This window comes from Bemisia tabaci, chromosome 1, assembly GCF_918797505.1.
Source record: "Bemisia tabaci chromosome 1, PGI_BMITA_v3".
NCBI classification, from domain to species: Eukaryota; Metazoa; Arthropoda; class Insecta; order Hemiptera; family Aleyrodidae; genus Bemisia; species Bemisia tabaci.
The window spans coordinates 4406101-4432255 of NC_092793.1; the positions used below are offsets into that span (position 1 = coordinate 4406101).

At 40.0% G+C, this 26155-nt stretch overlaps 1 protein-coding gene and 1 long non-coding RNA gene across 4 annotated transcripts in view; one reads left to right on the forward strand and one right to left on the reverse strand.

The window, feature by feature from the left end:
- LOC109032169 (uncharacterized) overlaps positions 1-26155 on the reverse strand; it is a 276458-nt gene that overhangs the window by 140934 nt on the left and 109369 nt on the right. The gene's annotated exons all lie outside the window — the stretch shown is intronic.
- Positions 12438-14347, forward strand: LOC109038581 (uncharacterized). Its single transcript, XR_002009609.2, has 2 exons — positions 12438-12699; positions 14266-14347. It is a non-coding gene; the product is annotated as an uncharacterized lncRNA (long non-coding RNA).

The following is a 26155-nucleotide window of genomic DNA, read 5'->3' on the forward strand; positions in this document are numbered from 1 at the left end:
CCCTGACTTTTAAGTATGGATCTGACGCAGTCTGTTAAAGTGAAAATGAGCATGAAAATCCCGCAACGCGAGCCCGAGACCGCCCGCGCCTAATTCCACGAAAAATCAGAAAAATCCCTGACCAACACCGAAATTCCCTGACTTTCCCTGACTTTTCCCGGTTGATTTTTTTTCCCTGACTTTTCCCGGTTTTCCCGGTCGCTGGCAACCCTGTAATCTACAAGAATCAAGCATCGAAACACGATTCTGTGACCGGCGCAACTGGCCCGTTGGTATTCTGTCGTGGGAAATACGGCAACGTCTGAAGGCTTACACGGCGTTCTTCCGTAGCGCGGCAGAATAGTGACGTCACCAGGAGTACAGTCTACAAGACTGAGAGCGCCCATGCACCCACTGCGGTGCCCCCGAAGGAGTTGGGTGCTGTGGCGGAAGAAATCAAGGCGGCGGGTGCGGGAGGCCATGTCGTTATGATTTTATGACGAGGGCGAAATTGAATGGAGCCAAGAAAGAGCAACGCGAGAATCACAGGTGAAAGGCCTTAAAAAGATAATCTCGGACCGTCGTCGTCGTCGGGTTGCGTCTCGCGTCGCGTTGTGGGATTAGCGGCGCCGACTCCGGCGGCCATGATTACAAGTGTAAACTCACACATCGCCCGCTAAAGCCATCTGTGGGTGCTGGACGCTGGACGTCGAATAAACACGGACAACGTTGCCGTCCGCCGCGCAGTGGATCCAGTCCAGAGACAAGAGACCCTCCACTGGCCTCCCAGCGACAGGTGGAAGCTTTTACTTTCGGGGTTTCAACAATTCCTTATGGACAATTATTAGGGAGCAACAGTCATCACCCTAGTTTCGGCTGTTGACTTACCTACATGGTCGATGATGAGCTTCGGATGACGTCATGAGCCAAACAACTTTCCCAAACGTCGGCCATTTTCGGCTTGTTTGCAAAACGAAACTGCCAACACCTTGTTGAACATCAACCATGTAGGTAAGTCAACAGTAGAATGCTGAAGTCCTGAAAGTAAAAGCTTCCACCATGGCCAAGATACTAGTGGAGGGTCTCTTGTCTCTGATCGAGTCAATAGGAGAGGTCCGCCATGATGGACCACTAGACAAGGTACGAATTTCAGCATTCTGATGCATGTTTCTTAACCAAAATTTCACGTAAAATACGATGCGCACAACGAAAATTACCGAAATCAACTCCTTACGAAGATATTTAATGATTCCTGATGCGTGAACTCAAACCACCCGCTCATGAAAACTCAATGCTCTACGTGATTCACATCGCGCGCTAAACGTTATCATGACAGTCTCTGCGGTATAAAAATCTGGCAACCTCAATCTTGACGCTTTGGCTCAGCTATAGCAAATTGCTTATCGTTTGAAAAACACATGGCGGGAAATGAACATTGCTCGGTTGAGAAGCTTGCTGAAACCGTTGTAGTGCGCGATTTGACTCACGTAGAGCTTTCAGTTTCTTGTGAGCGGGCAGTTCAAATTCCTCGTAACCAATGTGAAATAAAAACGTTAATATCTTCGTTAGGAGTTGGTTTCAGTAATTTTCGTTGTGTGAATCGTGTTCTACGTGAAATTCTGGTTAAGAAACATGTATCAGATTGTTTAAATTCGTACCTTGTCTGGTGGTCCATTGGACATATCTCTATCAAACAGAACTTTGTGCAGAGGGAAAGATGGATGGGGCGTGCTCGTTTGTGCTCGGGCCATAAGAATCGACGGGAAATACAAAGCGCCAGTGACGTCAGCGGCGACCAAGATCGGGAAGGCGGTCTTAAACTCATGAGCCTTGTCCACAACGCTCTAGATACATGCCCACGGCTCACGGGCGCCGCACGTAGTTTGCTCACAGTTCCGTTTTCTGAATTGGAGAAGCGGGGTTTCAACGTTCTGTCAAACGGAACTATGTGCACAGTATATGAGCCGTGGGAATGTATCTAGAGCCTTGAGGATAGGGCTCATGAGTTAAAGATCGCCTTTCCGATCGTTCTTCCTCTCGTTGTTGCCGGTGACGTCACTGGCGCTTTATATTTCCCATTCATTCTTGAGGCCCGAGCACCAACAAGCACACCCCCATCTTTCCCTCTGCATATAGTTCTGTTTGATAGAAATGCGTCCAATTTGGAAACTTAAAACGCTTATAACTACGCTTATACAAAAGTTGGAGGTCCTGGAAGCAATTCCATTGGTTTCCTCGTAAAATTTCCTTCAAGAAGTACCCCATAAAATTTAAAATAGGACGAATTAGACATCAAAATTTGCAGTTTCAGTCAAAAATTTCATTTCCAACCTCTCTGACTCGATCCACTGTGCGCCGTGAGCGTTGAATTCAAGACGATATCAGTCTAGATGGGATCGGCGGATAGCGGTATTGAAAAGGTAAGTACGCGCACACTGAGAGGAATGAGTCAGGTGGTGCGCTGGTCACAAATCCGTGCTTTAACGCTGGATTCTTGTAAATTAGCTAAAAATAATAGGATCCGTCCAAACCGCAACTTTCTATGTACAATTATGAGAGAGATATCGCCTTTTGAAAAGTCGGGTTTTTTATGTCATCCACCGCGATAGTGACATCTTTGGTTTCTTCCACCGGTGCCGGACACGGGAGCTGTCAGCATTAGATTTCGGGTGCACTGCAGATTGCGAAACGACGGGTGGCGCGACTGCGGATTGCACAGGAGTTAGGGCGCTCGTATGATGTAAACAAACTTTGGCCGCGGAATTGAAGAATTGAAAATCTCTAAATTGAATCGGACATCTGAGGAACTAACGAACAGCTTGTGAGCTGTAAAAATTGACGACCTGTAATACAGATGGACAAGATTCTAAAAACTCTTTGACTTTTAAAAAGAGGTGGCGGGGGATTCAAAACAAGTTGATGCTGTACATGCTAAAGAGGGTTTTATATATGAAGCGGAAAATTTATTAAAAATGAGAAATTTAGAAAATATTGACTCATCAAAAACTAATTAGCAATAAATGCGCGCAAAAAATGCGCAATAAAATTCCGGAAAGTTTTGCTTTGAGCGCTTGAGTGTATATACGCAGTATAGCAGCATTCTCATGCCGTCAAGTGGTGGCTCTGCGGCAGCGCGCTCGCCCTGTGATCCGGCGGGCCCGGGTTCGATACCCGGGCGCCACGCCAAATTTTTACGACCGAATTTTATATTCTCACACATTTTCACATCGATTCCCATTTGATACATTAGATCTTAAAACATCAATTAATTTACAACCATCAACGATCAATAACTTCTTCAATTTGAAGTATAATTTTTTTTTTTGGGAGGGGGGAGGGATCACGCGCGCGATATTCTCGCCAATCACTGTACTTTCACATTAGCAGACGACCCGCTCCGCCCCCTCACATCGACGTATTTCTCCCGAATGAGTCATGAGTCATGTCGCCCGGTCGTATGAGTCATGATTTTTTCCATCATTATCCAAAAAAAAAAAAAATCATTATGAAAAATTGTAGCATTTTTAATTTGAATGTTCGTAGTAATTTTTCATTATAATTTTCTGGATAATGATGGGAAAAATCATGACGCATACGGGTGATCGGGAGAAATATGTTGATGTGAGGGGGCGGAGCGGGTCGTCTGCTAATGTGAAAGTACAGTGATTGGCGAGAATATCGCGCGCGTGACCCTTCCCCCCCTCCCAAAAAAAAAATCTATACTTCAAATTGAAGAAGTTATTGATCGTTGATGGTTGTAAATTAATTGATGTTTTAAGATCTAATGTATCAAATGGGAATCGATGTGAAAATGTGTGAGAATATAAAATTCGGTCGTAAAAATTTGGCGCGGCGCCCGGGAATCGAACCCGGGCCCGCCGGATCACTGAGCGAGCGCGCTGCCGCAGAGCCACCACCTGACGGTAATATTACGCTGCTATACTGCGTATATAGACTCAAGGGCTCAAAGCAAAACTTTCCGGAATTTTTTTGGGGTGTTTCTGGGGGGCATTGGAAAAAACAAAAAAATACGGGTCAAATAAATTCATCCAAAGAATTCGTACGAATTTTTTCAGCCCGATCGGAGGCGGCAGCTTGGGCAGTTCCCCTTGTTAGGGTGATTAAAATACAAGAGGAGAAAGGTAAGGCCTTGTCGCTCCACGGGACGTTTTCATAGGATTTTTCCCAAGTTCGAATCGCAGGAATAAGAAAGAAAAAAGTAAAAACATTTAGAGCGAAAAGAATCACTCTCAAAAATGGGCAACCACTGTTTGACCAGTTATTCCGATTAATCAGTTCACTGCCCCTTCTTTTATATCGACACAATTCCCCTTTACCTGCACTTCTCTGTAATAGACCGTTAAAAAAAGGCAGCGTTCGGCCCGCAGTCCGGACAAGAAAACTTCTAAAAGTCAAAGTTCTAAAATGAGCCACACGCTTCATATAGGTATTGTTCATATATTCTCGCGGAGCGCCCTAACTCCTGTGCAATCCGCAGTCGCGCCACCACCGTCGTTTTGCAATCTGCACCCGAAATCTATTGCTGACAGCTCCCGTGTCCGGCACCGTTTCTTCCACCTTGTTTTCATCAGTCAGGGAGACACACATTTGCTCTGATTATTCAAAGTGAAACTTGGATGAAAGCAAGGTGGAAGAAACCAAGGGTGTCACTACCGTGATAGATGACGTCACAATCCGAATTTTTCAAAGTGCCATAACTCGGTCAATATTGAACGTAAGAAGTTGCGACGAATCTTATTATTTTTGGCTTGTCTACGAGAATCAAGCATCAAAACACGATTTTGTGACCAGCGCAACTGACCCATCAGCTGAAAATAATAAGTCTGTCCAAACAGCACATTTCCTCTTGCAATATTAACCGCGAAATTGCGCTTTAAAAAATTCGGTTTATGACGTCATCCACCGCGGTAGTGACACCCTTGCTTTCTTCCACATTTCTGTTATCCGTGTTCCACGTTGAGAACCAGTAAAAATGCGCGTCTCCCGGACGAATGAAATCAGGGTGGGAATACCAAGGGTGTCACTATCGCGGTGGATGACGTCAAACCGAATTTTTCAAAGCGCGACTGCGCGGTTAGTATTGAACGTAGAGATTTGTTGTTTATAAGAATCAAGCCTCAAAACACGATTCTGTGACCAGCGCAACTGACCTATTAAGTTTGGTCGAACCACTAAGCGGTGTTCAATATCGGCGAAGGGGCGCTCTTGCAAATGTATGTGAGGGATATATGATTTACTGATTCGAATAAGTCGCTTTAACAGTGCACTAGGGAGCTCTTTGACGGGGATGACTGGACTTACGGGTTGATTTCAGAGAAAATTAATGGAATCATCGGGTTTCTCGCGAAATTTTACGCAAGGACAATCAATTAAATCGCAGCTCCCTGACACACGCAAGAAAACCATTCTATTTTCAGCCTCTGTAGCCGCGCTATAGCGGTTTCTGTAACTTAACTTCTGAACGGAGCAATGGGCAAGATACTTCAAGCATTCTGATAAACTAATATTCTTCAGATTTTCACACAGAAGTCAGAACACGATTCGCGCGATAAAAATAACTGATATTAGCGCCGAACAAAGATAAAACGTTTTTGTCAAGTGCTGGTTACGAAAAACCTGAATTTCCCCCTCACGGATAAAACGATATAGTGCTGAGCACTAACTGTTTAGATCAAGGGAGCCAGCTGATAAGGCAGAACTGCTAAGACCTACAGTTTGTAGGGCTGGACCCCTAAGTTTTAGAACTCAGCGCTACTGCCATACTAGCTGGCCCCATTTGATCTAAACAGTTAGTACTCAGCACTGTATCGTTTTTCCGAGAAAAACCTGAGTCTATACTTGAATGAAATCGCGCACTACGGCACTACGACAGCAATGGTTTGGCAGGCTCCTCAATACTCATACTACCATGTTGAGGAAGAACGCCGTGTGAAAATTCGAGAGTTGCCAAATTTCCCTGGATAAAACCTGTATTTTTGACAACATTCATGCATATTTGTCCTTGTATTGTTCAGTTATTTTAGATTAAATTGCGTACAAAATTATCTGAAAATTTTGGAAAATGGTATTCGCAGTTTGCCCAGTAAAATCGGTTTTTATCGAAGGAAACTTGGCAACGTCTGAAGGCTTATACGGCGTTCTTCCTTAGCACGGCGGCACAATCCTCAATCAAGCGTTTCTCTCTGTACGGAACATTTCTTCCAAGTTTTCATGTGAAAATAACACGAAATATAACGATTTTAAGTCTTAGGACCCCCGACATTTGGATTGGAATTGGACCTTAAAACAAGGCCTTGTTTAGCAAGGTACTCAACACGTCAAGATTCATCAATCACTGGAAAAAAAAACACATTGGATCTAGAGTCCAGACTCTTAAAAACATCGACAAGAAAAAATACTCTTGATTCAATCGGATTTAAGCTTAAATCAAGAATCCTGCAGCCTCTTAATTTGAGCGGATTTCCTTTCGATTTAAGCTTAAATCTGATTGAATCAAGAGTATTTTTTCTTGTCAATGTTTTCAAGAGTCTGGACTCTACATCCAACGTGTTTTTTTTCCAGTGATGGCGGCTGCACTACAGTTTCGCACAACTTCAGTTTCGCAAAGTTTTCCTACGACGATCCTATCTACCTAGACCTATAAAGTCGAAAATCCGCATCACACCTAACTGGTGAGTTAACTTTTATCTTTTCTCATTTCTTTTTCTATTTCTTTAATTGTGTCATTTTTAGTGTCATTTGAGGGCTTGCAATGTTGCTACATCGTGCATTTATAAAAACTGTGCGAAACTGAAGTTGTGCGAAACTTGAAGTGCTGCCGTGATGGCGAGTAACTGCACCTGCGGCTTCTTCACGTCATGCGACGCTCGACGCATCGTGGTTCTCTGGCTGGAGAAATAAGTGCACAGAATCCCTAATCGTCACGGGGATTCATTAGGTCATGGGAACCCTTTCATATTCATTACCACCGTATTTTAATGCCCGAGGGACGATTCTCAGGGAGCTTTTGAAAATGTGACATCAGAGTATTGTTGCTACGATCGAGTTAGAGTTAGAGTAGGCAAGTCGCAGGCGGCTTACCCCAGTTCGCCAACGAAGGGAACCCGCTATGGCATGCGCCGCGCCGCCGAACCATTCTGGACATTGAATTTGCACTTGTGTAAACTTTGTACATGGTTGCCGAATTGCCAAAGAAAAGATGAATATTGAAGCTCGTCATGGAATTAGACTGTATACGGGAGAGTATTGCCATCTCTGTGCCGCTCTCTGATTGGTTCATCAGTTTTAAGCTATCATGGAGCTCCAAAGTTGGCCCAAGGTAAACAAACAAACAAACCCGACCCAGAGGAATCACTGAAAAAAAAAGTTCGGTAAATTCGAACTAGTTAGGATCATATGGAACCACGATTTTGTTCGGTACACACGACCGAATTATTTGGTCTGCTCAGCCGAACTGTTCGGTCCACTGAACCGAACTGTAAGAATTTATTATGGTTCGGTCGCATAAACCGAACAATTCGGTTGAACAGACCGAATAATTCCGTTGTGTGTACCGAACAAAACCTGGTTCCATATGATCCTAACTAGTTCGGATTTACCGAACTTTTTTTTTCAGTGATACGTATTATTGGCTGAGAAATGAGAGATAATCACACTCAAAGATTAATTTTCGGCAAAAATATCCATTACAGGTCGATCCGAACTGAATTCAAAAGTTGATCATAAAAAAATTTCCATCACATCCAAAATTACGTCCAGAACTTTGTGGAACTTTGTTGCCATCTTGTTTGTTTACATTGGGCCAAACTTAAAGCGGAGGGGCTGGGGTATGTTTACATTGGGTCGACTTTGGGGCTCGATGATAGCCGACCAATCAGAGAGCGGCACACTTGTACTGATGTAAAAGAATTGAGGATGGCAATGCTCTCCCGTTAAAGGTACTCTCATTCGTACCAGGGTCTTGGCATAGGCGGATCCAGACACTTCGAACAGAGAAATGGGTGCGTAGGGGAGGCCCGGGGGACTCCCCCTGAAAATTTTCAAAATAATAAAGCATCTAATATGCACTTTGAGTCAATTTCGTTGTGGATCATAACCAAATATAAGCGTTCTTCTTTTTCTCCGTTCCTTCCTTCCTTCTTTCTTTCTACCCTTTTTCTTCCTAATTTTTTTCGAGCGAACGGGAGGGGCGCATGCCTTCCCTCTGGATCCGCCTACGGTTCTTTACGGGATTGAACTGATGTGGAACACATCACATCTATTGAGTATATTGGTGCTTTTACGGATGGGTCGGAAATTTTTTGCAAAAAAACGTCCGGTTGTCATATTTGAATCAGTGAGATCGAAAACACACCAACTCGGTAACTCGAAAATGCTGAATTTTCATTAAAGACGGTCAATCTTCATAAAGGTCATTGAAGTTAGCGCATCTGTTCCAACTTGGACCTTTAAAATTTACTTAAGCACTGGTCTTCCGGCACCAAAATATTTTTCTTGGACTTACTTCTTCACCTACTGTGCAGTTTTGTGTGCGTCTTCATTATTTTCATTTTTTCGAGCTGGTGTGTTTTCGTTCTCACTGATTCTTTTGTCGCTTAGTTCCTTTTGATTTGATGTAAATTACCGCTTTCCCATTTTGCCAAAAGGAATCACGCCCGCTTTTACATGGTTTCTAATACAGCTTTGACGAGTGCACCTCATCTTCTCCGCCCGCCTCTTAGTTCTTTTCTGCATAAATACGTCCATTTCACGACAAACAAAGGCATGCAAATGTGTAACAAGTATGATTTGACGGTGAGCGACATAACGCCCCGCCGTTCAATTTTTATGGCAATAACGAGATCACTAGAGCGCATCTGGCGGTTCATTCCGCGGATCCACGGCCTTGTAACCCTGAACAAAACGCGCATAATAACGAGATAAAGAGTTCATAATGTGTAATTAGGTGCATCAAGAGGAGCGACGTTAGTGTAACGCTAATCGTTAATAGGCATCTCAGTCCGCCGGGCAGATGAGTATCAGATTCAAGGTCGTTCCAGCCTTGCGTAATTAAGGTGCTCGCATATTTTCATGCGCTAATGATTTTAAAGCCTTCGATAATTGTTACCGAACGGGAAGAGAAATTTGCATACATCGGATCCGATAACGCGTTGAATCGAGTTGCAACTCAGCATTTCCTCCTCCCACTGAAAAAAACCTCCGGCTGTGAAAGCCGTGCTGAGGCGCTATATAAACAAACCGTCCGTTCCGGGCTCAGAGGCCGAAAGTTCCGGGTATGGTGCCCGTTGCCACGGCCTCTGAACCAGGAGCAGTTGGAGCTACGGCTCCACGGCCTGAAAATGGAGCTCTTGCATGTGTCAGGAATTTGAGATCTAAGTACATAGTCCTGCGTAAAATATCGCGAGAAACACGATGGTGCCACTGGTTTTCTCTGAAATCAACTCCAAAGCTCAAAAGCAGCTCTCAAAACTGAGGCTGCAATAGAGGGTGGGGGGCGGCCATATTAGAAAATGTAAATACACACTCTTGCACTGCCATGTTATGCGGTGGTTGGTTATAAAATACCCACAGTAGGATCCATATACCATTCAGAGTTGCCTTTGCAGAGTTCTTATCACGAAGGTTCAATCCTTCCCATATCACCCCAAAACCAGTCGTTTCTCACGCACTGGGGGGAAAAAAAAAAACACATTGGATCTAGAGTCCAGACTTTTCAAAACATCGACAAGAAAAAATACTCTTATTTTGGATTTTTGCTTAAATCAAGAACCAAGCCTCTTAATTTGAGCGGATTTCTTTTTGATTTAAGCAAAAACCTGATTGAATCAAGAGTATTTTTTCTTGTCAATGTTTTCAAGAGTCTGGACTCTAGATCCAATGTGTTTTTTTTCCAGTGCGTTTTTCAATAACTTTGAACTTTCTGACCAACTCTACCGCCAAAATATTTTTTTATGACGAATCCCTAGATGGAAAATTTCTTGTTACGCCACGTCCAGTCGTCCACCTTGGTCTGTGCACGTACAAACTCAAAATCAAAAAGTACCGACAGGGTTCCCAGCCAATTTTGGAAAAAAAATCCCTGACTTTTCCAGGTTTTCCAGGCCAAAATGAAAATTTTTCCAGGCCTTTTTCCGTGGAAAACACTCAAATAATTTGCCCTAATTTTAATAAGGCGCTGCTTGTATCATAAACGCTCTCTGATTGGTTGATTATTATCTCTCACGTCGGCAACGTTGGGATTCAGATCGCTAACTTAACGACGGTAAGTTATCGAACGATGAGTAACGATCAGCGGAATTCGATGTAAATAATCACTCGGCTAAAGGACGTCGTTAGAATTCAGTCGTTATCCGTGAGTCGCTAACTTATCGACTCGGATATCGACGCGGAAAATAATCAGCCTGCAGATCATCTTGATTGAGACGCATCGGATGCTCGGGTCGGAGAGGATTTCACAAAGCACAATCCAGGCAACATGACAATAGGACATTGAATCCAAGTCCTAGTGTCTAATTCTGTCGTGCTAAGGGAGAACGGCGTAAGAGCATTCAGACGCTGCCAAGTTTCTTCTGATGAAAACCGGATTGGGTCAGTTCTGCCGTAATAAGGAAAAACGTCGTATGAACATTCGAGAGTTGTCAAATTTCCTCTCAGAAAATAGTTATTTTTAAAGAAAGGTATGAATCTATTTCCTTGAAATTTTCAGGAACCGCAGGTGGAGTTGAGAACAAAACTATCGGAAAAATCGGAAGGAAAATCTTTACAAATTTTCCAGAAAACTGGTGATTTGCCGTAAGAAATTTGGCAACGCCTGAATGTTCATACGGCGTTCTTCCTAAGCACGGCAGAGTTGCGATGGTCACAGAATCATGTTTCGATGCTTGATTCTTGTAGATCAGCTAAAAATAATACCATCCAAACTCTCTACGTTCAATATTAGCCGAGATATCGCCTTTTAAAAAGCCGGATTTTGACGTCATCCACCGCGGTGGTGACACCCTTGGTTTCTTCCACCTCGCTTTTATCAGTCAGTGATGCACTAGTTACTCAGCGTGATACTTGCATGAAAGCAAGGTGAAAAAACCAAGGGTGTCACCACCGCGATGGATGACATCAAAACCTGTCTTTTCAAAGGGCGATATCTCTGTTAATATTGAACGTAGAAAGTTGCTGTTTGGACGGATCTTATTATTTTTAGCTGACCCACAAGAATTCAAGCATTAAACCACGATTTTGTGACCAACGCAACTGAACCATTTACCGGGAAAATTGTGAATATTTTCCCCCGAAATTTTCAGACGATTTTGCACGCAATTTAATGTAAATATCTGAAATTTTAAAGGAAAAATATGCATAAATGTCGTAAAAAATACATGCTTTATCAAGGGAAACTTGGCAACTCTCGAATTTTCGTGCAGCGTTCTTCCTTCGCACGGCAGAATTCAAGCCGAGTCGATTACAATCAAGAAATGCCTTGAAGGAGGAGTGGATTCTAGATTTTTCCTATGTGATTTATGTTGTTTTTGAGTCATTTAAACACTTGAATTCATATGTGATGCACCCGTGGCAAGGGTTCGTGACGACCCACACCTACGCAAAAGAGGGAGGCACGCTTGTAATGAAAAAAATTTCGGGGGGGGGGGGGGTGTGGAGGTAAGTGACATCTAGGACAAAGGGAGAAGAAGAGGTCAAAGGTCGGGAAAAATGGGTTCTGTAATTCATGGACGAACCCGCACTACTTTTCAGCAAAAAAAGGAAAGTTGTGAAAAGTGAGAGATGAATTAATCCGGGAAATCCAGGTACCCTCATTAATTATTGTGATAATTGGACGTATTTCTATCAAACGGAACTACGTACATTATGACGTGAGCCCTGTTATGGACATATTCGTATGGGTCTCAGGGCTAATGTCTTAACGCACATAGTTCCGTTTGATAGAAATACATCCGATTAGTTTTCAGTTCAATGAAGACATTTTCTTTTGTGAGCTTGCACTGACCTTTCACCTGGGAAACCCGAAATTTAGGGATATTTTGGAAATCGAAGCCACTCTTTTGTTTTCGAGAACAACAAGGAAAACTTTGGAGACCTCGAGGGCTCGGAACTTCTGGTACTTTGGTCAGTCGAAGTCGCGCAGCCGTAGGGGTTGAACTTGAGCGTAGAGGATAATCAATCGGAAGTATATTTTATCGGAAATATATTCATCTCGGGACCGCGAGTGATAGTCGTGTGATTCAAGTGCATTGCCATCAGTGTAGTTTCGTGTGCATACTTTATTTTCGTGTCGTACTTTATTATTAAAATTTTTCTCAGTGAATTGTTCCGTGAATTTAGAAGGTGCTGTGAATAGTTGAACAAGTTTCGTGTCCGGTACTTTAGTTTCGGTTCGGTACTTTATTATTAAAATTATTCTCTGTGAACTATTTCGTAATATAGAAGTTGCAGTGAATAGTTGAAAAACCTTACTATCCGAAAGTTTTCTATCCGCCGAAAGTTTTAGTCTGCAAGCCTCTCCTTTTTCCGTCCAGTGCGATAGTTCGCCGTGTTTTACGATAAGTGGAAGTAGTATTTGTCACTCGTATCGGTTGTCATCGTGCGAATTTTCGGTAGTGTCTTTTCATTGATATTTCTGTGAAATTTGATTTGAGGATATAGTTTCGGAAGTCAATTTGCTCACGTGTATTCCTCAGCGTTGATTCGGTAAGTCGCTTGATGTCATCAACAAAATGTTTTTTTTTTTCTTTTCTTTTTTTTACGAGAGAAGTGTGGTTACATTTAATATCGGTGACTTAAGTGTGAAACCACGTATTTCCAGTAAATTTTATGCTACCATTTTATTTTTCGAGGAAAATTAAGTCGACTGTTTGGCTTGATATCTTTACAGAACACTGAAAAAAAACACATTGGATCTAGAGTCAAGACTCTTGAAAACATTGACAAGAAAAAATACTCTTGATTCAATCGGATTTTTGCTTGAATCAAAACGAAATACGCTTAAATTAAGAGGCTTGGTTCTTGATCTAAGCTAGATTTGATTGAATCAAGAGTACTTTTTCTTGTCGATGTTTTTAAGAGTCTCGACTCTAGATCCAATGTGTTTTCTTTCCTGTGAATATTTTGCTAAAAGAGAGGAAAAATCGAGGTAGTTTTCAAGGAATAAGTTGACTAGTTTTACCAAGTAAAAATAAAGTGTAACAGGAGGTCCGGGACGTCGCAGACGGAGATAGGTGGTTTCGCACTTAGGCCATCGATATTTCATTTGAGAATCCCTGTGGGCGATAATCTTTTGATTTTCTCGAGATTTTTTTCACAATCAGTGGAGTTATCGAGGTATTCTGCGTATTGAAATATGTTGCAATTTTTTGCATTTGCGAATTACCTAACTTCTTCATAAATCGATGGCCAAAGTGGAAAATCATGCATTTCTATTGTGGTGTCATAAAATTTTCACCTTTATTTTATTTTTTCGAAAAGAAACAAGCAAACTTCATAGCTTGAAATTTATACAAAGTATTCTGCAAAAATTGAAAAAAAATCACGGAAGTTTTAAAGAAATTAGGTAGACCCGTTCCCCCGAGAAAAAATGAAGTATGGCAGAAAATCTGTTGAGTAGCAGACGGAAACGCGTGTTTCTATACTTAAGGTGATTCGATGGACGCGATATTTTGTGTCAGAACGGCATGCGATATATCGCATCAATTGGTTCCATTTTTTCAGTGTTCGTCATTTTTCTCCAATTTTGAGATCGCGATTCTGTTGTCAGGAGACTAAAGCACTCTTACCAATTTTAACAAAGAAATTCAACGTACTAAAGGCGTGGTTTTTTTAGAGAGAAAACATCGCATTCGATACTGATATCGAAACTGCACTCGAATGCGATATTTTCTCTCTAAAAAACCACGCCTTTATTACGTTGAATTTCTTTGTTAAAATCGGTAAGCGAGTGCTTTAGTCTCCTGACAACAGAATTGCGATCTCAAAATTGGAGAGGAATGACGAGTAGCTGAAAAAATGGAACCAATGAATGCGATATATCGCATGCCTTTCTGACACTAAATATGGCGTCCATCAAATCTCCTTAAGTCGTCGATATGAAAATGTTTAATCGTTGAAAATTGATTATTATTGAATACATTATGTGAGAATATTGTAATTTTGTGGTAAAAAAAGCAGTTTTATTCCATTATTTTTCAACATTATTTCAATTTATTTGTTAAGCTGTTCCATATACTAGACAATTAATTAAATTAATTTTTTTCTTTGCAGCCAACATTTGAGAAGGCAATGAACGAGGATGGAAATCTTCACCCTACGCATCAGAGCTGTTCCTGACCTTGCAGATCATCGCTTCTTCACGGTAAGATCTCTCAAGCTTCCTCCTATTTCGAAAATTAAGGTGATTCGATGAACGCCATATTTTGTGACAGAACGGCATGCGATATATAGCATCGATAAGTTCCATTTTTCCGGCGACTCGTCATTTTTCTCGAATTTTGAGATCGCAATTCCATTGTCAGGAGACTAAATAATTCACTTATCAATTTTGATGAACAAATTCAAAGTATTAAAGGCGTGAGGAAAATAGAGGAAAAATACTGCATTCGAATGAAATATTTTGTCTCATAAAAAAAACCAACGACTTCATTACGATGAATTTGTTTGTCAAAATTTGGTAGGTGAATTCTTTAGTCTCCTGACAACAGAATTGCGATCTCAAAATTCGAGAAAAATTACGAGTAGCTGAAAAAATGAAACTAATCGACGCGATATTTCGCATGTCGTTCTGGCACAAAATATGGCGTTCATCGAATCACCTCAACTTTTAATGAATCAGTTACTGTCAATAATTTCAATTTTTGAAATGGGCTGCTAAAATATTTGAGGGGCTTGGAGGCTAAGGCGCATAAGTGCAGTTTTGGAAAAAGTTGAGATTTTAATGATTTCAAGTAAAACTAGTCTTAGTGCATATTTTGTGAAAAATTCCCTCTCAAATTTCAATTTTTAAGCTTCAAAAAGTCAGTTTGAACTTTCTTTCCGCCATAAGGATCCGTGTAATTTTGAGACTTCAAATACATATTTCTCGATAATGATTTCAAGTAAAACTAGTCATATTTTGTGAAAAATTTCCTCTCAAATTTCAATTTTTAAGCTTCAAAAAGTCAGTTTGAACTTTCCTTCCGCCATAAGGATCCATGTAATTTAAAAACTTCAAACACATATTTCTCGAGGTAGCAAAAACTGCACTTACGCGCTTTGTCCTACAAGCCCCTCATTCTTCCGCAACGCTGATCATCGCCGCTGTCATCATTCGGGCGATTTTAGGTAGAATCAACTTAACTACATATTTGACGGTGCTTAGTTTTTCCTGATGTTCTGTTTCTGTAATACTGCAGAACTACGGAACATAATGCCTTGAAACTGTCTTATTTTTCCAAGATTCTGCAGAATAAACTATTCACTGAATTCGCTACGACAGGATTCAGCTTCATTTTTTGTCATTTCCCGGACGAAGAAACGTAACTCCATTCCAAGGTTGTCAAATTGATTCAAAGAATTCAATTTTTCACAAACACGAGAAAGCGAAACCTTTATCCAAAATTTATTTTCGTTTTTCATGAGATCAGCGGAAAAATCAGTGAAATGTACAATTAATACCTAACATTTTCCTTTACAAGTTCAAATTTACGAGGCGAAATCTGGCAACGATGAAATGGACCACATTTTGCAAAAAGGAACCACTATTTTTGGCTCATTTTAGAAACAACGTATATGCCATTGGTTTCCCTGTGCAGAACGGTGGTTTTATGGAAGAGTCAGAAATAGTGGTTCTTTATTGCAAAATGTAATCCAAATGTAGTTATGTTCTTTCGTGGGAGGTAACGACGAATTGGACTGCATTTTGCAATTTGGAACTATAAATTCTGGCTCATCTGAAAAAAACACTTATGTGCATAGGGATACTAATGGCGCATGCGTTTTTTTTAAACCGGGCCAGAATTTATAGTTCCAAATTGCAAAATGCAGTCCAATTGAGGGAGGAAAATAGATTAAAAAGCCTCCCAATGAGTGACCCCGTTTCGTCGCTCTTCTGACGAAAGGGCGAATCTCAATTTCCTCGTGAGCCCTGGGTCAGATTCAAATCCATGCTTTCTGCGGTTCATGTGAAAAGTGAGATACGTCCTAATGTCAGAGGAGCGACCTTTTTTGAAACCCGGGGATTTCATTCGTACGTGACCGAAATGAAACCTTATGATGAGACAAGCCTCCGGTAAAAATTTTAGCTTGAGGATACGTTTGGTTTTGGACAGTGGCGTGGCGTGAATTGCGATGTATCGATTCTCATGCCATTTAAAGCTATGGTAAAGAATCGATTATTAAGGTGTTCGCTGCTAACACCCTGTCTATCTATCCTTTTTCATAGGTTTAAATGGCATGACAATCGATATATCGCAATTCACGCCACGCCATTGGTTTTGGAGCTACAGCGTTGCAAAGTTTGCATGTTTGAGTCTTAAAAATCTTCATATTTTTGAAGAATTTCTTCCAAAAGCCAATTTCAAAGTAATGTAAGTAACAAGTAATGTAAGTTTCAAGTAAACATGACGCGTAACTGAAAAATTATAAGAAAATCCGTAGTAAAAGTTTCAAATTGTGGATGAGCCGTTAATAGCAGTACAACGTTGCAAAAATTATATTCTTGCCCTTTAAAAATACCCATTTTTTATAGTTTTGTATATTGTAGCAGTATTTGAGACATAAAATATACAATTAGAGATACTCACAGACTCATAGTAAAATTTATATCAGTATACGATAATTTTAGGCAATGCAGCGTTGCAAAGTTTAGACGTATGGCATAGATTTAATCAGTATACGATAATTTTGGGCAATACAGCGTTGCAAAGTTTACATCTTTCATCTATGAAAATGTCTACTTTTTCTTGTTATTGTATTGGAGACAAGATACAATATGAGTTAATGGTTAATAGTGTGAAGCGAAATGTGGAGGCTTTATGTTGATCCTGGGTGACAATTGCATTAAAATAACATCGTTGCAAATTTTATCTGCTTTTCTTATAACATTCGATTGTATAAAATTAGTTAAAAATAAGGATACTTCCAATAGTTATATTACTTTAAAATGTAATTCCAGAGGATTTTTGGAATACAATGGATGATTCAGCATCAGCGTTGCTTTCAAGATCTGAAATATTCTGCCTAGACTTAGTTGCAAATTCAACCTTTTTTAGGTGTAATGAAGAAACTAACATAGGATATGGAGGCGTTTGGGTTTTTTTAAGTAGAAATAAATCTTGATACAGACGATACATTCATTATGCCTCAAAAAACTGAGTATGTTGAACGTAAGAATGGAAGATTTTGAAAATATTAAAGAAATAAAAAAAAAAAAAAAAAAAAAAAAAAAAAAAAAATAAAAAAAAAAAAAAAAAAAAAAAAAAAATGCAAAGTAAATTAAATGAACGAAAAATAATAAATACACCAACAAAACAATAAAATATAATTTAAAACCTAAATAGAATATTTAAATCACTGCTGCGTTAATGTATAAAAAACCCAGACGCCTCCTTAAGAGAGAATTTTAAAATTATTTAAATATGACTTTTGGAGGGTGAAAGTTTAAAATTGGCATCATGTTGAGGCGTTTTCTATAGATTTGAAGGCAAGACAGGACTGATACTGAAGCATCACATGAATAAAATATTTTGAAGGAAGAAGATAAAAAACTATAAAAAATACAAAAAAAAAAAAAAAATGAAAAATAATGTACGGTAGAAAGTCGTATAAAAATGAAAGAAAAAAATGTCAATGTAAATAAAAAAATAAGCAAAATCAAATAACTACTGGAAGCATCTTTATTTTAAAATCGTCTATTATTTATTGCTTGGAGAGAATTGTGAATAAACTTGGCGAAAGTATTATTGCAAAAACCAATTGTCACTTGGAACAGACATCAGACCTTGATATTTTGGATTGATATGAGGGATGATACCCATTGATTTTATCTTAAACTGGAAAAAAAAAATTTAAAAAAATCGTATTTCGTTGAGTTCAAAATTGTAAGCTTGGCAACGCTGTATCACTACAAATTAATCTTACATCTGCAGATAACGTTAATGGTTTATTTCATAAAAAAAAAAAAAAAAAAAACAAAAAAAAAAACAAACAAACACTGAACTTAAAAATAAAAACATTTTTAAAGCTTATATACATAAACTTTGCAACGCTGTATCGTTAAATCTATACTTACACTCGCGGTAAAACTTTTACACAAGACTAATCTTATCATAGAATTTCAGCTAAACCACATTATCATACCTTTAGGTGGTCAATAAGTTCGTTTTTTAATTCAAAAACGGAACAAAATGAGCATTTTTATAGGTCTGTGATGTCAAGTTTGCAACGTTGTATCAACAGAATTGACAGCATTAACGTAGAAAAATTATTTATTATTAACGTATTTTTTTAGAAAAATGTACACTGACTGTTGATAAAATGTCTTAAAATATCATGAAACATCCAATGACAGTTGTTTACAGAAAGTAAGATACTTGATAATACGATAATCTTTAAAGCTTAAATATGGAAACTTGTCAACGCTGTATTTCTAAAACCAGACGTATCTTCAAGCTAAGATTTTTACTGGAGACATGGGTCATCATAGAGCTAAGTAACAATATGTAACAATTTTGGATGATAATTCATGAATTTCCAAAATGTCTCGTGTCTTTGGATGAATTTTTGACGAGCCGGAATCTAAAAGTGCGTCGTGGTGGAAATTAACTGTTAAACCTTGTTAGGTTATCGACTGCTGCTATACTTCCTTCTTGCCTTTAATCTGGTGAAGATTGAGCAGAGAGCGCCGAGAGCGGTCTGAGTCAACGTTACTTAATTTGAACTAAATTTTGCAATTCGGAGCTACAATTTCTGGCTCATCTATAAAAACACTTATGTGCATATGATACTATGGGTACTTACGTTGTTTCTAAACTTGAAACACAAATTTAGTGCTCAATTGCAAAATGCAGTCCATTTGTGTGTGAATCTGTGTAAAAAGATCTTCTCCTCCGGGAGAGAATTGTTCTTAACTTTTTGCGAACACATGAACAACATTTTTCTACAACCTAGGAATTTTTGTCTTCAAGCTTCACGACAGTTTTTGAGATTTAGGATCAAATTTCCTGAGTAAAGGAATTTTTTCCCCAGAAAGATAGGTCTCCTCTTACAGATCTGGTCACTAGTAAAAGGGGCCCGGCATATTGTTATGAAAGGTAGCTTCCACATGAATAATAAGTTTTCCTCCGCTCCAATAGCCTCCAGACTCATTTGGACCACATTTTGCAATTGGGAACTATAATTTCTGACTCAGTTTAGAAATAACTTATGAGCCATTAATTTCCCGATGCACAAAAGTGTTTTTAAGGATGAGCCAGAAATTTTAGTTCCTAATTACAAAATGTAGTCCATTTAACCCTCGTCTGTCACATATAAGTAGAACTGACCAGACGTTTAAATGTAAAACTTGTCTCCCGTACGAAGGAATGTAACTCCATTCCAAGGTCACCAAATTGACTCAAACAATTAATTTATTTTACAAAGTTATGCCTGTGCAATTTTCAGGCACAACTTTGTAAAACAAATTAATGAAAATGTGCCTGTGTAATTTTTATTTTAATTTTGCATGAAATCTCGGGGAAAATTATCAATGAAATTTCCAGTTAGGAAAGTTCAAGATCCTCCTACTTAATATGCAATTTGCGAGGGGACATTTGGCAACATTGAAATGAAGTTACGTTCTTTCATGCGGGAAACGATGAGCTCTCTTAAGTTTAGTTTTACTGTGCCGAGGCAAGTGAACCACCAAAACTTTCATTATTGCTATACTAGAGGTTGTTTTGCAAAACGAAAAAAATTCCGCCAGAGGTTACTGTTTTACGACTAATATTTATAATCCGTCTTGGTCATTTTTGCTCTTTCAATGACAATTTGTATTGAATGTGTTGATTTACAACATTATGGTAGTAGTTTTTGTGTAATTTTTGATTTGTTGGGTAGCCAGTGCTATGGGTTAAAATAAACTGTTAACTCACGTTAACTTGAAATTCAGGAACTTAATAGTCGAAGCTTTTCGGCCTCAGCCGTCGTCAGGACTTAGCAAAAAACACAGATTGAGACAATAAATGATTAATTTTGATTAATATCAGTTCATACATATGATGAACGAGTGTGTTTCGGTGTAGTTGTGTTTCATTGAGTTTCTTATTGATTCAACGTTATTTCTACCGGAATAAATGATGAAACATGGACGGCTCGTGCAGTGGCGTGGCGCGCTTTGCGATATATCGATTTATCGGCCATTTAAACCTACGGAAAAGGATCGATGAACAGGGTGTTCGTAGCGAACACCTTAATAATTGGTTTTTTACCATGGATTTAAATAGCATAACAATCGATATATCGCAATTCACGCCACGCCACTGGGATCGCGAGTTCTTCTGTCCTCAGAACTTTTGTCTAGGAATGAGATTCTTGATTATAAATAAGATGTTCAACATTTTTCTATTGCTCACCATTTTGAGACTTTTCCTAACTTCGAATGAAGTGACCGAATCACTTCCTTCGTCAATTCTCCGTCTCGGTGATGGAGTATGCGTTTGTCTTCTGAAGCACTGTCAGAAGTCAAGTTACTGGCTACTAGATTCCCTGGGGATCAAATAGACTATATTCTACGATAAAAAAACTACTATTTACGGCTCATTCGTGAAAGTACCTCTTCGTATAGGGTAAAATCAAAGTTTGAGGAGAGGGCGAAGAATAGAAAGAGGAAGAAGAAGATAAGAGAAAGAACAGGAAGAAAAGAGAGAAGAGAGGAGAGAAAAGAAGAGACATGGGAGAAGAAGAAGAGAAGAATAGAGAGAACATAAAAGAGAATAAAACAGTGAAAGCACACAGTAAAACAGTGAGAGGGAAATTGAGAAGGAAATTGAGAAGGAAAGCGCGAGAAGGAAATTGAGAGGGAAAGCGAGACAGAAAGCGAGAAGGAAAGCGAGAAGGAAATTTAGAAGGAAATGGAGAAAGCGAGAAGGAAAGCGAGAAGGAAAGCGAGAAGGAAAGCGAGAAGGAAAGCGAGAAGGAAAGCGAGAAGGAAATTGAGAAGGAGAGCGAGAAGGAAAGCGAGAAGGAGAGCGAGAAGGAGAGCGAGAAGGAAAGCGAGAAGGAAAGCGAGAGGAAAAGCGAGAAGAAAAGTGAGAAGAAAATTGAGAAGAAAATCGAGAGGAAAAGCGAGAGGAAACGTGAGAAGAGAGAGAAAAGGGTCTGGTGCCGGAGCCTCCTCGTGGTGGACCTGGGGCGGGTCTCTGACCCGTGCCAAACGCCGGCAAACCTGTTGTGATTCTGCACCCTCCCTCGCCTCTGGTTGTTAGCCCATATCTCTTCACACATCGTAACGAGCAATTTAGGATCAAGCGCATCCTTGGTACGTTATTACCTTGGTTGTTAGCCCATATCCCTAATACGCTCGGGCATGGATCAACCGCTTCCTCGGTGCCCTGCTTCGCGCGCAGCAAGGCTGTTTATACCTTGGATGTTAGGCCATATCCATTGCAGCCTTGGATCAAGCGGAACCTTGGTACGTTATTACCTTGGTTGTTAGCCCATATCCCTGGCTTACGGAAGAGATCAAGCGGAACCTGAGGAACATGAGGGGAACGATGATCTTCAGAGGACCACTGATAGTAGTTAGGCCATATCCTTGAACCGCGAGGTGCAAGGATCAACCGGTACACAGTGGTCTGAAAATCCCGATCTGTGACCGACTTTGCGCGATTCGTCAGTGACCAATTGCAGGGGTGACCGATCGAAGCCTGGCAATCCTGTACTGGTCAACCTCCGGTATCTGCCGATGCTTGCGCATTAAGTCTAAAGCCGTCATCCCCCCCGGGACACTTTAGACCAGGCAAAGTCGGAACCGGAGGGTCGGACACCTCTCAAACGGGCTGGTGGTTGAGGCGATGTTGCAGATTGAAGTAGGTTTTGATGCAGGACGAGCCGAATACTTCACGAGAGTCCCGGGGTCTCGTGGCTCAGGGTATTCTGTTCTCCTGGGCCGAACAAGCCGGACAAAGTTTCAGCAATCTCTATCTCTGTAGAGAGTATCCAGCTACGAGTTTGTTGTCTCACTGCTGGATCGCACGGTGGTAGAGGAGTTCCCTGCATTCGGTCATTGGCGAATTGTTCACTGTTGTGAGTGAGGGTGCGCCCAGAACGCCAACCCAACTCTTCATGGCATGAGATCTTGAAGAGGTCACTGGTTATCCTTACTAAATCTCACTCGACTAAACCTCTGATCTCGTAGGAATGAGTAGATCCGTTGTGCTTCGTTCGCGCGGGAGTCCGTGTGAAAAAAGCAGAACGGAGAAGAGATCTTAAGGAGGAAACTGGTCGGTCCGGACCGGCTATAGGGCATCCGATCTCGAGTGAAACAAAGGCATGAGCCCCATGCCTTTGTCTTTTAAAATTTCTTCTCAATTTCTTCAAAATTTCTTCAAAATTTTGAATTTCAAATTAACGTAATGCCATGGGAGTTGTAAGTTGGACGGATGGAAGCGTTGCCGTCTGATGTCGGTTCCTCCTCGTGGTGGACGGTGGAAACGAGGGTTTTACCCTCGGCTAAACGCCGACAAAATTGGTGCTAGTTTTGGTAGTAATACACAGGGGTCGATACTTCAGTCTATTTGATGTTTCATGACCCCTGGTAGCACCTTTTTCAGATGAATACATCTTTGACTTATAGTTTTTGACCATTCTCACGATTTCTATAACTTATTCATTCATCTTATTGATTTCTATAATATATTTCAGGAGACAAATAATTATATGCCTAGAAAAAACACAGATGATTAACAAATAAAATATCAGAACACATGAATTAGAGCATCTTAGCTTTTTAATCAATACGATTTTGATTTTGGGGCTAAAATGCTCCTTTCTCAAATATAAATTTAGAAGTTTTGTAGTGACGAGCGTCCAAAGATTTGCCATTGATTTTGCGTAGAAATAATTTATCAATTGATCGAGATTTAATCTGTTGGAGAAGAGGAGGAAGAGAAAGATAAAGTAGTAGAGAGAGAGGAGCAGAAAAAAAGAGAGAAGAAAAGAAGGTAAGGAAAATGAAGGAGGAGAGGAGAAAAATGAGGAGAAAGGTGTCCAATACACAGAGTAAAAAAGTTCAAAAGAACCATTTTGAAAAATGTGGGCTTGATCATAACTTTGCTATCTTTAAATATTTATACGAGGTGCAAACATGAAGAAAACTATTTTAACGGGGAGAAAATATTCACAGATCCGAGGCACTAAACCCAGAAAATTCACTTAAGCTGAACGTTTGGGTTCATCTTGACTCCGTTGAGAATCCATGTAGTTCTGAAAGAGGGCTTGCTCCATAATCTGTGGAGGACTTATTTTCTGCAGTGCATAGAATTCATCAATTAGGGACCTCATCGAGGCCATTTATGAATCAAGGCAAAAGTGGGTCGAGAAAAATCGGACGATATCGCCAACTCGTTTCGCTCGGACAAAACTGACACGACGTCCAAAAGGAGGCGTCCTGAGATAATTCAATAATTTTATTTCCGACGGAAACGGGTGTTCGGCAACGGTGTAATTGCCGGCCATTTGGAGAGAATCGGATGCTACCGCAAAAAGGACGATGCAACCGTGGACATTGATGCGAGACTGCTCTGGATAAAAATTGAAATATTTCAGATTTTGCTCAAAAAATAAATAAAATGCGGTTACAGATATATCCGCCAAATCAATCATCTTCGACTAAGCCGTACTCCGAAGAGCTCGACAAGAGTACTCACCAAAGCGTGACGTGCTTTGCGATATATCGATTAATCTGTCATTTAAACGTATGGAAAAGGATCGATAGACAGGGTTTCCGCGACGAACAGCTTGATGATCGATTATTTACCACACCTTCAAATGGGGGATATCGATCATTCACACCTCGCTACTGAAACTTACTCATCAAAGAGGGAGTATTTTTCAAAGTGTCACTTAGTTTCACCAAAGTTAAAAAACAAGAAATCCCCACAATACTATGAAAATACCGACGACCAAAATGCAAAGCCAAGTGTCTTTATAGTGATGTTTTAAAATTTACGCTCCTATTTTATTGTATCGAAGAAAACAAACTGAATTTTCAGCAAGAAATATACATGGAATATTGGAATATTTTAATGACAGAGACGAAAAATCAAGGTTTTCAGGTCGTTTTCCAAAGAAAAAATTAAGTACGAAAGGAAAACTGGGACATCTTAAATGGAGATGCGAGGTTCTGCATTTTGGTCATCGATATGAACTGCATTAAAAATGAAACCTTAAGCTCAAAAGTTTACTCACAAATCCATCACGAATTTCACGTATAAGCAAGTGTATCTTACCTGCAACAAACAAAATATAAGAAATGTATGAAATCAGCAATTTCAATGTCAACAACACCAATATTTTAGCTGCTCTTGCAAAAAAAAATCAAGAATTATAATGTCATATTCCTAAATGAAAAATTAATGCGATGCGATCACTTCGTATCAAATTTCCATGAATCAGACTTCATCATAATGATCTCATACATCGGTCTCCGTGATCTCCGAAAAATCTCGAAGAGTATGTAGGATAACGCATATAAGACGTAATTTTTAGATTTTCACAACTATAATTTTTTTCGGGGCGATGGGGTTACTTAGGGTCAATTCCCATCCGTCTGAATATTCCTCCAACATGATTAGACCCTCTTTTTCCCTCTTGAAATTCTCTCTCACGGTCTCACGGTCTCTTTAGAGGTACATCTGAGGGGCTTGAAGGACATGGCGCATAAGTGCAGTTTTTGAAAAAATTGAGATGATTAATTTGAGTAAAACTAGTCTTAATACACATTCTGTGGAAAAATTCACACCCAAATTACAATGTTTAAGCATCAAAAAGTCAGTTTGAACTTTCTTTCCGCTATGAGAATCCATGCAATTTCGAAACTTTGAACACGTGTTTCACGGAATGGCAAGAACTATGCACTTATGCGCCTTATCCTCTAAGCCTCTCATCTAACATGCGGCAAACATTATATTGGCATTAAAAGTGCCTGGCAAATACCTAGCAAAGAAGGAAAATGAGCAAGCCGTTAAAAATTAGGAAAAATGCTTGGTTACATGTATGGACGGCCCCTAATTTTTTCACGCAGAACTGAAATTATCCCAAATCAAGGAACCTTATCGAGTAAATTCGAAGAGGCCAGCGGACCGATTATTGAAATTGATAGACAAAGCTATAGACAAAGAAGACAAAAAGGATTTGCAGAGATCCTATTGGTGGAAGCGGGTGGTTGTAATGGACAAAGGAGATAGGTAATAGACTAACAAACGGCAACCGACAAGAGACCCGACAGTTAGTCTATCATTTCCCCTCTTAGTCTGCAACGGCCACCGGTTTCGACCAATGGGATCGCTTCTTACTCCCCATGTCTTCTTTGTCTATCGCTTTGTCTATCAATTTCAATAATCAGCCCGCAGGTCCAGTTAAGTAAAACTTTCTGCACGATGCATCGCCGAAATTGCACTTGCACTACCACCGATGCCTACTCTGCCGCGCTGAGAAAGAACGCCGTATGAACCTTCAGGCGTTGCCGAATTTCCTTCGATAAAAACAGAATTTACCGGGGAAAATTGTAAATATTTTTTTCCAAAATTTTCGGACTATTTTTTACGCAATTTACTTCAAAATTTCTGAAAATGTCCAGGAAAAATATGCATAAATGTCGTCAAAAATACATCTTTTATCAATGGAAATTCGGCAACTCTCGAATGTTCATACGCCGTTTTTCCTTGGCACGGCAGAGCTGACAGGCATGCCACCAATAACGTAAGTAATGGAGCTCTTTAGTCGGGAATTTGCGACTTAGATGCTTGGCCTTAAGTAACATTTTGCAAGAAACAGGATGGTGCCACTGTTCTCTCTAAAACGTACTCCCAAGCTTAAAATAAGCTCTTAAAGTTGTGGTTGTAATAGAGGGGATCCCCCACACTATATGCTGCGACTAAAACTATATAAACTTTTCATGCACAGATAGGGAGCTAAGATA